The sequence below is a fragment of the Rhinolophus sinicus genome, linkage group LG03 (assembly GCF_036562045.2).
Source record: "Rhinolophus sinicus isolate RSC01 linkage group LG03, ASM3656204v1, whole genome shotgun sequence".
Lineage (NCBI taxonomy): Eukaryota > Metazoa > Chordata > Mammalia > Chiroptera > Rhinolophidae > Rhinolophus > Rhinolophus sinicus.
In genome coordinates, this window is record NC_133753.1 from 148,408,903 (window position 1) to 148,422,212 (window position 13,310).

Here is a 13,310-nt window from a genome sequence, read left to right on the forward strand (position 1 = left end):
TCCTTAAGGGTAGAGACTGGCCATAGCTTGGTTTCTTTGGATCCCTCACAGCACATAGCTGAATAATGAATGAATGAGAGACCAAGCCAAAACTAGACAGTTCTGAAGTAAAAGAGCATGGCTAAAACAAAATGCCCTTTGAAACCTGTATCGAATACCTGGTGTGAGCTCCTGCTGCTCCCTGAACCAGTTGGAATGATGGAAGCGAGAAGCTGCTGGTCACTGGGCCATTAGCTGGCTCTTTTCTGTTGCCATGAGAATAGTTGGGTCTTTTCCAGGAAACGCATTTTGGACAAACACCCTGATACAGTAACATACAATTCTATAAACAATTGTGAACTAGGTGTCTGAGACTACGACTTTAACAACTATTTAAAAATTTTTTTAAATGGATTAAACAGAAAATACCTAATGAAGTGAATGGTCTTGTCCGAACCTTTCCTCTAAATAAGGACACAGATAACAAGTGGGAAGAGAAGGCCAAGACAGTGAGGAGATGGTACGGAGATGAGGTGAGAAGGCTCCAAGGACAAAAGTTAAAATTAAAAAAGGCGGTTGCCAAGTAGCGGACCCGCAGCTTGTGCTCCCTGCGCCGTCTCCTGTGGAAACCTGAGCCGGCTGTGGAGCTTTCTCCCTTTGTCTCATAACCATGTCCACCAACAAGAATGCTAATTCACCAGCTGCCTGGCTTAACAGATTCAAGAACAAGGGAAAAGACAGTACAGAAATGAGGCAGCGCCGAATAGAAGTTAATGTAGAGCTGAGGAAAGCTAAGAAAGATGACCAGATGCTGAAAAGGAGAAATGTAAGTTCGTTTCCTGATGATGCTACTTCTCCACTGCAGGAAAATCGCAGCAACCAGGGCACTGTAAATTGGTCTGTTGAGGATATTGTCAAAGGCATAAATAGCAACAATTTGGAAAGCCAGCTCCAAGCTCCTCAAGCTGCCAGGAAACTGCTTTCTAGGGAAAAACAGCCACCAATAGACAACATCATCCGGGCTGGTTTGATCCCCCAATTTGTGTCCTTCTTGGGTAGAACTTATTGTAGTCCCATTCGGTTTGAATCTGCTTGGGCCCTCACCAACATTGCTTCTGGAACATCAAAACAGACCAAGGCGGTAGTAGATGGAGGTGCTATCCCAGCATTCATTTCCCTATTGGCATCGCCCCACGCTCACATCAGTGAACAAGCCGTATGGGCTCTAGGAAACATTGCAGGTGATGGTTCGGTTTTCCGAGACTTGGTTATCAAGTATGGTGCTGTTGACCCACTGTTGGCTCTTCTTGCGGTTCCTGATATGTCATCTTTAGCATGTGGTTACTTACGTAATCTTACTTGGACACTTTCAAACCTGTGTCGCTACAAGAACCCTACGCCCCTGTTAGATGCTGTTGAGCAAATTCTTCCTACTTTAGTTCATCTCCTGCATCACGATGATCCAGAAGTGTTAGCAGAGAGCTGCTGGGCCATTTCCTACCTTACTGATGGTCCAAATGAACGAATTGAAATGGTCGTGAAAACGGGAGTCGTGCCCCAACTTGTGAAGCTCCTAGGAGCTACTGAATTGCCATTTGTGACTCCTGCGCTACGAGCCATTGGAAATACTGTCACTGGGACCGATGAACAGACTCAGGTTGTCATAGATGCGGGAGCACTTACTGTCTTTCCCAGCCTGCTAACAAACTCCAAAACTAATATCCAGAAGGAAGTCACATGGACAATGTCAAACATCACAGCTGGCCACCAGGACAGATACAGCAAGTGGTGAGCCATGGGTTAGTCCCATTCCTCATTGGCGTTCTCTCTAAGGCAGACTTTAAGACACAAATGGAAGCTGTGTGGGCTGTGACCAACCATACAAGTGGTGGAACAGTTGAACAAATTGTGTACCTTGTTCACTGTGGCATAATAGAACCATTGATGAACCTCTTAACTGCGAAAGATACCAAAATTATTCTGGTTATTCTGGATGCCATTTCAAATATCTTTCAGGCTGCAGAGAAACTAGGCGAAACTGAGAAACTTAGTATAATGATTGAAGAATGTGGAGGTTTGGACAAAATTGAAGCTCTGCAAAACCATGAAAATGAGTCTGTGTGCAAAGCTTCATTAAACTTAATTGAGAAGTATTTCTCTGTAGAGGAAGAGGAAGACCAAAATGTTGTGCCAGAAACTACCTCTGACGGCTACACATTCCAAGTTCAGGATGGCGCTCCTGGGACCTTTAACTTTTAAATTGTACAGCGGAGGCCTAAAACTCGTGTGTGCTATGGTATAAGTTTGTCTTATTGTTTCCCTACTAAGAATTCTTTTTAAATGTGGTTTGTTATTGTAGCACTTTTTAGAACGAAACTATACTTGAACAGTTCCAAACTGTACATACTGTACAAAGCTTCTCCTCTCGATGGATTTCTTATTTCTATGTGGAATTTCATATCTTGCAGTGTCCTGTAAATAAAGATTCAATTCCACCCTTTCGTTACTTCAAAAAAAAAAAAAATTAAAAAGGCATCTTCCTTAACATCATACGAGGAAACCACTCCTCCCCTTTGAAAATGGAACCACAAAAGAAGAATATCTCCCTCCTATAACTGACCTCCCCAGTCGAGACTGGGAGTGGTGGAGAGGCTCCATGTACCAAAGCTCTCAAGGCTCTTCTGAGGCCTGTTCCCCTCCTGTATTTAGGTGACTAGTCAAGGCCCTTTAGCAGGTCCTCTGTCAGCGCTGCTTACCACAGGAAGCTCTAACCCAAAGGTGGAGGCCTGTGAGCCCCACTGCCCCTCCTCACAGGCCGCTGCAGCTCCACGCAGCTCCAGGCTCACAAGGTAAATGGCTGCGTCCTTCCTGCCTCAGGCCTGTAGGAAAGCACCTCCTGGGAACCAGGCATCCTCTGTGTTCTGCTGCCAAACACCTGAGAATCAGCCTGACTCCTCCACCACCGTCTCCCACAACCTCTTCATCTGTAAATCCTGGGGCGACTCATTGCCAGTATTCGCTTCAGGATGTTCGCTTCGGTAGCCCAATATAAAATCTCATCTCTTGATGTTCAAACCCGCATCTGCCTGGGATTAGCAGGATAGCTGGTCTCCCTCCACCATTTCTAGGAACCCCTGAAAGCTACAGTCAGGACGAGTAGGTGTCACTCCATCTGCCACGCGTGGTTCCACGACTGCAGGAGAGCCTCCTGGATCACCTCATGCTCCCTCCCTTGTAACACCTTTCTACAGGATGTGCTGTTTTTATGCATATTGATTCACTGCAAATGGGGATATCACACCTCCCCCCCAACCCCAACCCATCATTAATCCTTCACAATTTAATTCCCCAAACTAGGACAGATGGCAGTGCTTCCTTAATATTTGGGGGGTAAGAGAAGTGGGTTGCTATGTTCCTCCCGGGGCTCAAAACCTCAACCTCAAGACCAAGTCTAGCTCCTATCAGGCTCCCCAACCTCAACAAGAGTATTAAAACGAGATCAAGTCAACACTGAGTCTAGACCCCCAATCCCTTCCCCCAGAGAGTGGGGAGCATTATCTGTCTCCTGGTCTAAGGCCTGCTTATGCTGCCCCACCATGACTGGCCCCGGGAATCTCCATTTCCTTCAAGACAACTCCCTCTCTGATTCCCCAGGGTCCAGGTAAGACAACTGCACTACTCAATCTTGCATTGCCTGTGTCATACTAATTTAACATTTTCGCTGTGACATTTGTCTATAGTCGAATGATATTTCCATGGTGCTGACTGCGGCGTTCAACTTTACCCCATGTGCTCAGTGTTCCAGAAAGGAAGTTTAGGAAAGCAGATGTACATTTTTCCATATTTTTGTGTAACAATAAGACATTTTTATACTTTAAAGTAATCATTGATTTTAATAAAACGTAGCACTTTAACTGTATTTACTTAAAAATATAAATACTGTAATTATTTTCTGTGGATTTTTGACACATATTGGAAAACAAACTTAAAATCAATTAACGCAGTGAAAAGGTTAAACACCGTGTGTGGTGTGGTAGGCAGAATAATGCCCCCACAAAGATATACACATCTTAATCCCCAGAACCTGTGAATACATTAAGTTACCTGGCAAGGGAGTTAAGCTTTCATGTGGAATTAAGCTTGCTGATCAGCTGACCTTGAGATGGGGAGGTGACCCTGGATTATCCACAGTGCCACCTTTGAAAATGGAGGGGCCATGAGCCAAGGAAATGTGGGTGGCCTTAGAAGTCAAGGAAAGAGCTTCGCAGCCTCCAGAAAGGAACACAGCCCTGCCAATACCTTGATTTTAGCCTTGTGAGAACCATGTCAGACCTCTGACCAGACTAATGTAAGATAAATGTGTGTTGTTTTAAGCCATTAAGCTTGTGGTGGTTTGTTATGGCAGCAAATAGGAAACCAAGACATGGGGGATACATTATCCAGTATAAATCCTTACTTACTTCAGGAAAATTCTTCACCACTTAGCATTTCACTCTGCAGCTGCCATACTCAGATTTATGATGCCTTCACCATTTGTTCCAAAAACAACTTGCTTTCTTTGGTGTAAATAGAGTTTATCCTGGTGATTTCCTTGAAAACAAGAGAATCTGTTCCAAAATTAAAGTGCCCATCTGTCATGCAGGGACTCCGGTCCTGCTCCCCGCACCAGAACGCAGGATATGGTGAGGCCAAAAAGGAACACCAACGAAGCTATGGATAGGGGGGTTCATACCACTGAATTCTCGCTTGCGGCGGGGTTGGACTACAGGAAGCAGGCTCCCCACAATACGCAATCTGCCATCAGCTTCTCTGCCAACCAACCAACCAACCAACCAACCAACCAACCAACCAACCAACCCCTAGTCTAATCATGGCAGTTATATTAGTGGCTAATGGGTAGCTGGTAACAGCTGATGGCCACCAAGCCACAGTGGATGGCCATCTGATTATAGCTGATGGCCATCTAATAACCGAGCCAGCACCTTTCCACGTGAGGCTGAGAGCCTGGAAACTGCTCTCTGGGGCTCTGTCCCCACACCATCTCCAGAAACCCAAATAGCAATTTTTTTTTTTTAATTGTCCCCAAGTGGCAGTTCTCTTACGAAAATAATACTTACTTTGAGTTCCTGTTCTCTAGGCACCCTGATACATAAACCAGAACTATCTCTCCAAGTCATCTTCCCTCCATTCCCATTGCCACTACTGAGGTTCAGGCCAGCTCTGTCTCTTGCCTGAATAACTGAGACAGCCTTGCTCTGCCCCCTTTCCATTTCCCAATACTACAGTTGGAGGGCTCTTTCTAAAGTCTGACCATCCTTCCGTTTATAAACATTCAGGGGCTCCCATTGCTCTCAGGATAAAGCACCAAACCCTTACGTGGCCTCGAAGGTCCTGCATAATCAGCCCCTGCCCATGTTTCTGGCCTCATTTCCAACACACCGAGAACTAGCACCAGAGTGGTTCCATCAAACGTGTGGACACTCAAGTGCTGGGCTGTGTAAAGTAGATCCTTACAGTTTTGTGGAATCAAGTTTGTAGGACATAGCTGTTGCTGTTATGGGTTGAATTGTGTCCCCTCACATTCATATGTTGAAGTACTAGCCTTCAGTCCCCCAGAATATGACTTTATTTGGAAATAGGGTTGCAGCTGTAATTAGTTCAGATGAGGTCATAATGGAGTAGGGTGAACCCCGCATCCCACAGGACTGGCACTGGTGTCATAGAGGAAATTTGGACACACACACACACACACACACACACACACACACGGGGAGCACGCCACACGCAGCTTGGAGTTACGCTGCCACAAGCCAGAGAACTATCAGAAGCTAGGAGAGTCCTGGCACAGATCCTTCCCTGGCACCTTCAGAGGAAGTGTGGCCCTGCTAACACATTGACTTTGGACTTCTAACCTCTAGAACTCTGAGGCAATATATTTCTGTTGTGCTAACCCACCGAGTTAGTGATGTTTTACTACGGCAGCCGTAGGCCCCACTAATTTCTCATCAGCTTTAGAGTTCTCCAGCGTTTGCCACTGGTCCATATAGTTCTAATGTGCAGAAATGTGTACACCAAAGTAGTGGTATGTGAGAGTCCAGAAGCTCGCATTTTCAGAGGTCCACAAACTTATTAAAATGAAAAAGAGAGTCCCCTGCCCTTTATACTCTCTAACAGTGCTTCTCATCTTCATGGAAACCAGTTGCTGAGAAGAATTCATGAAAGGAGATGGATTAGTCTGTTTGCCTCCAATGGGTTAGCTTTGTTTTCTTTCCCTTTGGAGATAATGAGGCCTCAATAACAACTCAGTATTCTTAAAACATCAACTGTTCCAATAAGAACAAAGCATGGCTTTAGTCTCTCCTTTGCTTCTGTTTCTTACTTCTACACAGTTTACCCTAATCCTTGCGTTCTGTTAATTCAAACCAAAATGGACTTGACTCCTCAGTCGCAGTTAATGACAGGTGAAGCCGGCTTGGCGTGTCTGTTCCAAAAACTGCTCTGAGCAAAATTTGTGTGTGAGAAAAACTTTGCCAGGAGAACAGCAAACACAACTCATCGCTGCCTCTTCCTAGCCAGGATGACTCTTTCATCCTGTGTGGGATCCAGGAGGCTTATTCTCAGGCACGTCCCACCATCTCCTGGGAGGAAGATGATGAATTGTGGAGAAAGGCCCTACTCTGGGTGGGTAAAGATGGAACAAGGGGCCAGGAAATCGGGCAGGAACTCATGTCAGACTTGATGATGGGGCCACAAGCCCTGAGGGTGATCTTTAAGTGGAGAAATGCCCAGAGGGGAGACTGATGAGGTGAAGGCCAGGCTTGCGGAGAAAGAGAAGAACGGAGGAAAAATAAATAGAGGAGGGAAGGACTAAAGCAGTAAGGGAGAGACTGAAGTGAAAGTGGTGTTAGGGCTGATAGAGGGAAAGAGAGCCCTCAGCTACCTGACCCAATGTCCTGTGGTTAGGCCTCGGAGACCGTCTGTAGGCTCCTGAGTCCGGCCCTTGTCAACCTGGCTAGCCAAAGGTGGGCTTGTGCCCTAGGCAAGGCTGGCTTTCTATGTAGAAATACCAGGCAGTGCCATGTAAGAGTTTCAGTAAGATCCAACCCACCTGCCAAATATCTTCTCCACAAGCCTGCTGTTTCTCTCAACTTTTTTTTGCCATTTCTCCTTATGGATTCAACCTTCATCTTGGAGCAAATAATTAAAGCTAAGACTTCTTGAGTATTCACTTGTTCCAAGCACTGTTCTAAGTGTTGTTCATGTATTAACTGAATTAATTCTTACAATAGTTTTGAGAGGTAGCTGCCATTATCATCATCATCATCTCTACATTTCAGATGAGGAAACTGAGGCACAAATGGTGGAGCAACTCACTTGAGCTGGTAAGTGGTAGAGTCAGAATTTGAACCCTGTCTGGCTGGCCCCAAAGTCCGCATTGTTCCCATTGTGTTACACTAACTCCCAAAATGAAAACCGGTGCATCAGGAAATTTACCACCGTGGCTTCCAAAACCATGTGTTGCTCCCTAATTGGGGTTTTTTAGGATGAGAGATTGTTTTGAAGATAATTAATGAGAAACATTTGGAACCTTGGCCTCTGATCATCTCTCTGCTGTCTTCTAACTGGGTTCACTAACAATTACTGTTCATACACACAGACACACACATACACACACACCCCTGAGGTGTGACTAGAAAGCAACGGGCAGATTCCACAAATCATAAAATTTAGTCTCATTCATTTGTAACACAGTGTGTAAGGGGAGGTCATCTGACTGGCAAAGCTATTACATCAAGAACCATTACTTAATTTTGGGAAGCCAAATTACAACACTGGATGATTATAAAACAAAACAAAATAAAACCGAGTGTGCTTGTCATTTGAGTTTACTGACGCTTTTCTCTCAGGAAAAATACTAACTAAGCTTCTAAAAGTGGTGCAATTACATAATAGTATTATTACCAAAAACAACAATAACAACTGTCATATAAAAATAGTCCTCTCTTGGGCAACAATTATATGTTAGAATAGAATTCTAGATATATTATCATCGTTTTAGAGCCAAACTCCAAACTAAGCAAGAAAAATTCCAATGTCCCAGGAAAGAAGTAGAAACTCAAACCCCAAAAGTGCTAAAACAAATGGTCCAGAGGAATATCAGAAGACGTGCTGGCATAGAAGATGAGTTTTAAGACCAATAGAAGAATTCAACCTCAGGCTGGCAGGTAGTAAGAAGCAGAAACCAACATATTTAAATAAATCTAAAAGCAGGAAAGTTCTGTTCTTTCCATGAAATAAGGACTAGAAAATTCTTCCCACTGGCCTAAGGGTCAGCAGGAAGCTGCCCAGCATTGTAGGTGGTAACAGAATACACCTCCAGAAACCAAACTCCCAAAATTGTGCCATGTGTGGGTGTTAGTCAAAATTTCTCCAAACCATAACTAAAGGCAGATATAGTCAAAAAATAAACATAAAAATTATCCAAGAATGGACCTTCTCAAAGGCAAATGTGAACCAAGTGACACAGATGCCTGCACAGTGCAGGCTCACCAAGCACTATAGGAAACTACCTACGGAAGATAAGCTCATGGCAAACATGTATAATTTCACAAAGAAAGGAACTATCTTGAAATATAGCCAGCAGCTGCAATAGTTGGGAAAATTTACATCCTATAAACTATAGATAATGGAACAATATGAAAAAAATGTTAAGTGTATATGTTTAAAATATTCAAAAAAAGGAAAAGACACAAAGCAATATCAGGACATAATGAAAAAGGAATATGCAAAATCAAGAAAGTAGTGTTTTCTGATATTATTATATACACCTGAAAAATAAAAACAAATGAATAGGAAACAATAATGTTACACAGTAAGGTGGTTGGGACAAAATATAGATAAATCAATAGTCTTCCTATATAAAAGCAATAACCACTTAGAACATATAATAACAAAGAGACCTCATCCATAACAGCCACAACAAATATATAAAACACCTAGAAATAGTTAGAAATATTTAGGTTCTATATTAAGAAAACTTTAAAAAACTACTTAGAGATGCAAAAGAAGACTTGAAAAAATGTAAAGACAAATTCCATTCTTGCATAGGAAGATGTGACATCAAAAAAATGTTTACCCCTAAGTTAACCAATTCTTGTTTATTTTTCAGAAATAGAATTTGAAAAAATAGTGGCCAAAATTTGTACAATTTGATGAAAATTTTATACCCACAGATCCAAGAAGTTCAGCAAAACCCAAGAAAGATAAAAACAAACCACACAAAAATGCATCATAATCAAATTACTGGAAACAAGTAACAAAGGTAAAATCTTAAGACAGCCAGAAAAGAAAACACATTACGTGTAGAGGAACAAAGATACAAATTTTACTGACTTCTCATTAGAAACAATGGAAACCAAAAGAAAATGAAATGACATCTTTAAAGGAAAAAACAAACAAACAATTATTCTAGAATCTATATCCACAAAAATGTTCTTCAAAACTAAAGACAAAAATGAAAATATTTCCAAATAAACAAAAGGTAGGTTAACTCATTGCCATCAGACTTGCACTAAAATAAATAAGAAGGATGTTTTTAAAGCTGAACTAAATAATACCAGACAGAAATTTGCATCTGTACAAAGGAATAAAGATGATATTAAACCAAAAAGTGATTAAATATAAAATACTTATTTCTAGTTTTTAAACTTTAAAAAGACACTTGATTGTTTAAAGCAAAATAATAATGTATTGCAGGATTTACAACATATGCAGAGGTAAAATGTATGACAATGATAACACAATGGAATGGAAGCCAGAAGTAGAAATACACAGGAAGGGAGAAGAGGTACAATATTTGAAGACAGGTTGTGATAAGTTAAAGATGGTTGTTGTGAACCCTAGAACAAGCACTATGAAAATCAGTTAATGAAAGAAAGAGCTATAGTCAATAAACCAATAGAGGAGATATAATGGAATATACAAATACTGAAATCCAAAAGAGGGTAGAAAAAGACAAAAAGAAGGAACAGAGATCGATCGGGACAAATAGGAAACAAATAGCAACCCAACTGTATCAATAATTACATTAACTATCAATTGTCAAATACTCAAAATAAAGGCAGAGGTTGCCAAAGTAGATAAACCCAACAAGTGTTATCTACAAGAAAACCTACTTTAAATACAAAAACTCAGACATTAAAGGCTGAAATGGGAAAAGATATATTAGGTAAACAATAATCATAAAAAACTGGAAGGTATCAGATTAAATGGATTTAAACACAGTAATTATTGTCAAAGATAAAAAAAACATTTTGTAATAAAGTGGTCAATTCATTAAGAAAACATAATCCTACATGTTTATACATCCAAAAACACATAAGGCAAAATATGTGAAGCAAAAACAAACAAAACTGAAAAAATAAAAAAATTTAATGCTTCTTTTTTAGTAATTGATACAAGTAAATAGCAAATCAGTAGATATAGAAAACCTGAACCACATTTGCCCTGATTAATGGTTATAGAACATCACACCCCAGAACAGCAAAATAACATCTTCTTTTCAAGTGCACATCGATATTCAATTTATAAACAATGGCACTGGGCCATAAAACAAGCCTAACGCATTTAATAGGATTGAAATTATACTTAATATGTATGTTCCATGATATCAGAATTAAATTAGAAATCAACAATAAAATATATAGAGAGCTTCTAAATATTTAGAAATTAAACAATGTACTTCTAATTAGCCCATGGGTCAAAGAAAAAATCATAGAGAAAATTAGAAAATATTTTGAACTGAAAGATTATGAAGCTAGAACATTTTAAAATTTGAGGGATGCAAAAATCAGTGCACAGAGGGAAATTTATAGCTTTAAATGCTTACTTTAGAAAAGATCTAAGCAATGATCTAAGCTTCCATCATAAGAAGCTAAAAAAAAAGAGACAATTCAACCAAAGACAGGCAAAAACAGACTTGGGCCAACATGGAGACTATTACACTGATTATAACTAAAATACTGGACAAAATACAAAAGGCAATTAACTCTCTGAGGATTCTGACAAGTAAAGAAAAACAGGCAGGTTGAAGGAGAGTTGAAATTTGAACAATTTGGGGTGAGTTTCTAGGATTTTTCTCCCTCTTTTTTCTCTTGCGCCTTTGACCCAAGGGCAGGCTCTAGTCATGGTCTCCATAGAGTCTCCAGTCATGAAAGAAAATAAAAAAGTTTATTGCCAACAGACCTGCACTAAAAGAAATGCTAAAGGAAATTCTTCAAGCTGAAGAGAGATAATATCAGAAGAAAACTTGGAACTTAGGGAATGAAGAGCAAAAGATATGGTAATTATCTGGATGAATAAAAACTGTTTCTCTCCTCTTCAGTTATTTATATGTATGACAATTGAAAGCAAAAATTATAAGATTGTATGACTTACATTTCCATGTATGTAGATGAACTACATTTAACAACTAAAACATAAAGAGGTAAAAAGTCATGTGGTTGTAAGACTTCTACATTTTTTTTTTAAGTGGTAAAATACTACCTGTAAGTAGACTGTAAAAGTACACACACACACACACACACACACACACACACACAAGCTCCTAGAGCACCCACGACAATAAAAAAGCCAACAGATAAATTGAAATGGAATATTAATAATTCAAATATAAATTTAATCAATAATACTAAATGTTCAAATTATCTAAAAGAAGATATAAAATATAAAACAGAGGGACAGAAATTAGAGTGAAAAAGAGACTACAAGAAATCCAATATAAACATAAACACAGAGATAGTTTACAAGTAAAAGGATGGGGGGAATATCCCATGCTAGAGTGGCTATATTATTATCAGACAAAGTCAATTTCAGAGCAAGGACTATTTCAGAGATAGAGAGACATTTCCCAATAATAAAGGGCTCAATTCACCAAGAAGCTGAAACAGTCTTAAATATGTATAATACCCTTAACAACAGAATTTCAAAATAGGTGAAGCAAAAACTGAAAGAACTAAAGGAAAAATGGACAAAGCCACAATTATAGCTGGAGATTTCAATACTCTCCTCTCAGAAACAAGTATTACGTTGGTGCAAAAGTAATTGTGATTTAAAAGGTTAAAAATAACTGCAAATCCGCAATTATTTTTGCACCAACCTAATAGTAATAGAACAAGTAGACAGAAAATCAGTAGGCATGTAAGACCTGAACAACACTATTAACAAGCTTGACCTAAACGATATTTACATAGGACACTTCAACAACAGCAGAATATGCATTCTTTTCAACTGCACATGGAACATTCATTCACCAGGATAGACCATATTCTGTGCCTTTAACAAACCTTAGTAAAATAATTGGAATCCAACTCTACTCTCTGAACATAATTTAATCAATCTAGAAATCAATACTAACAGAAATATATTTGGAAATAGCTAATGTTTTAATCGAGTAGCTGTATGTTTGTATATTGCCTTTCTGTTTTGTATATTTAAATTTTTCACAGAAAAGTTGTAAAACTTTAAATATTAAAACTAGCACAGAATGAAAGCTTGGTGAGAATTTAAATAATGATAGGTCCTCCTTATTACTGGATTGCTATTAGAGACTGATAAAACTCAAAGGAGGGTGTGTGGTGGACGGGAGGGAAGTAAACACTCCTCATAAACTCCCAGAAGGAAAAATCTAAAACAATCAAGAACATGATAGAATTGTCAAGGGTAAATCAAGTCCTCAATGTAAATTATTAAATTGTGACATGGACGCCACAGTTCTATTTGTTTTGTGACATTTGGTAAAGGTAGAACAAAAAAGAAAAACTTTGAGAACCTTGCTGTCTCTCCAACAGCTTCTATTTACCACTCCTCCCTTTGTTGCGTCCCTTCTCTCCCTCTACCAACATTTTCCAATTTTAGAATTCCTGGCAGTAATTGGACAAAGAATCACCAGGGTCCCTGTTTAACGAGCAATGTCCACTCAGGCCATGGATAGCCTCACCTGTTTCTGCTCACAGCTCTGCCCACTCCTCTCCTCTCACCATAAAATATTTTGATCACGGACCTCCTAAGCTTAGCAGCTGCCACTATTTCTAGGATCTGGCGATGAGAATACATTGAGTCCCAGCTGTGGGAATTTGGGCACGTCACCTGATGCTTAGCCTTGGTCTCCTTATCCGGAAAATAAAGGTGATTAACACACTTCGGGAGTTACAGGGATTAAATGAGATAATCAATGTGAATGTGCTTTGTCAGCAGGAAAAGCATCTCACAAATGATGTATTGCTAGGGAGCTTGAGGTGGTGCTCACCTGGGGTAGTGAACAGTTCCTTGAA

At 40.1% G+C, this 13,310-nt stretch overlaps 1 pseudogene; it reads left to right on the forward strand.

Moving 5' to 3' along the window:
* Positions 1-567: 567 nt before the first annotated feature.
* On the forward strand, positions 568-2,262 carry LOC109445658 (importin subunit alpha-1; annotated as a pseudogene).
* Positions 2,263-13,310: the final 11,048 nt, after the last annotated feature.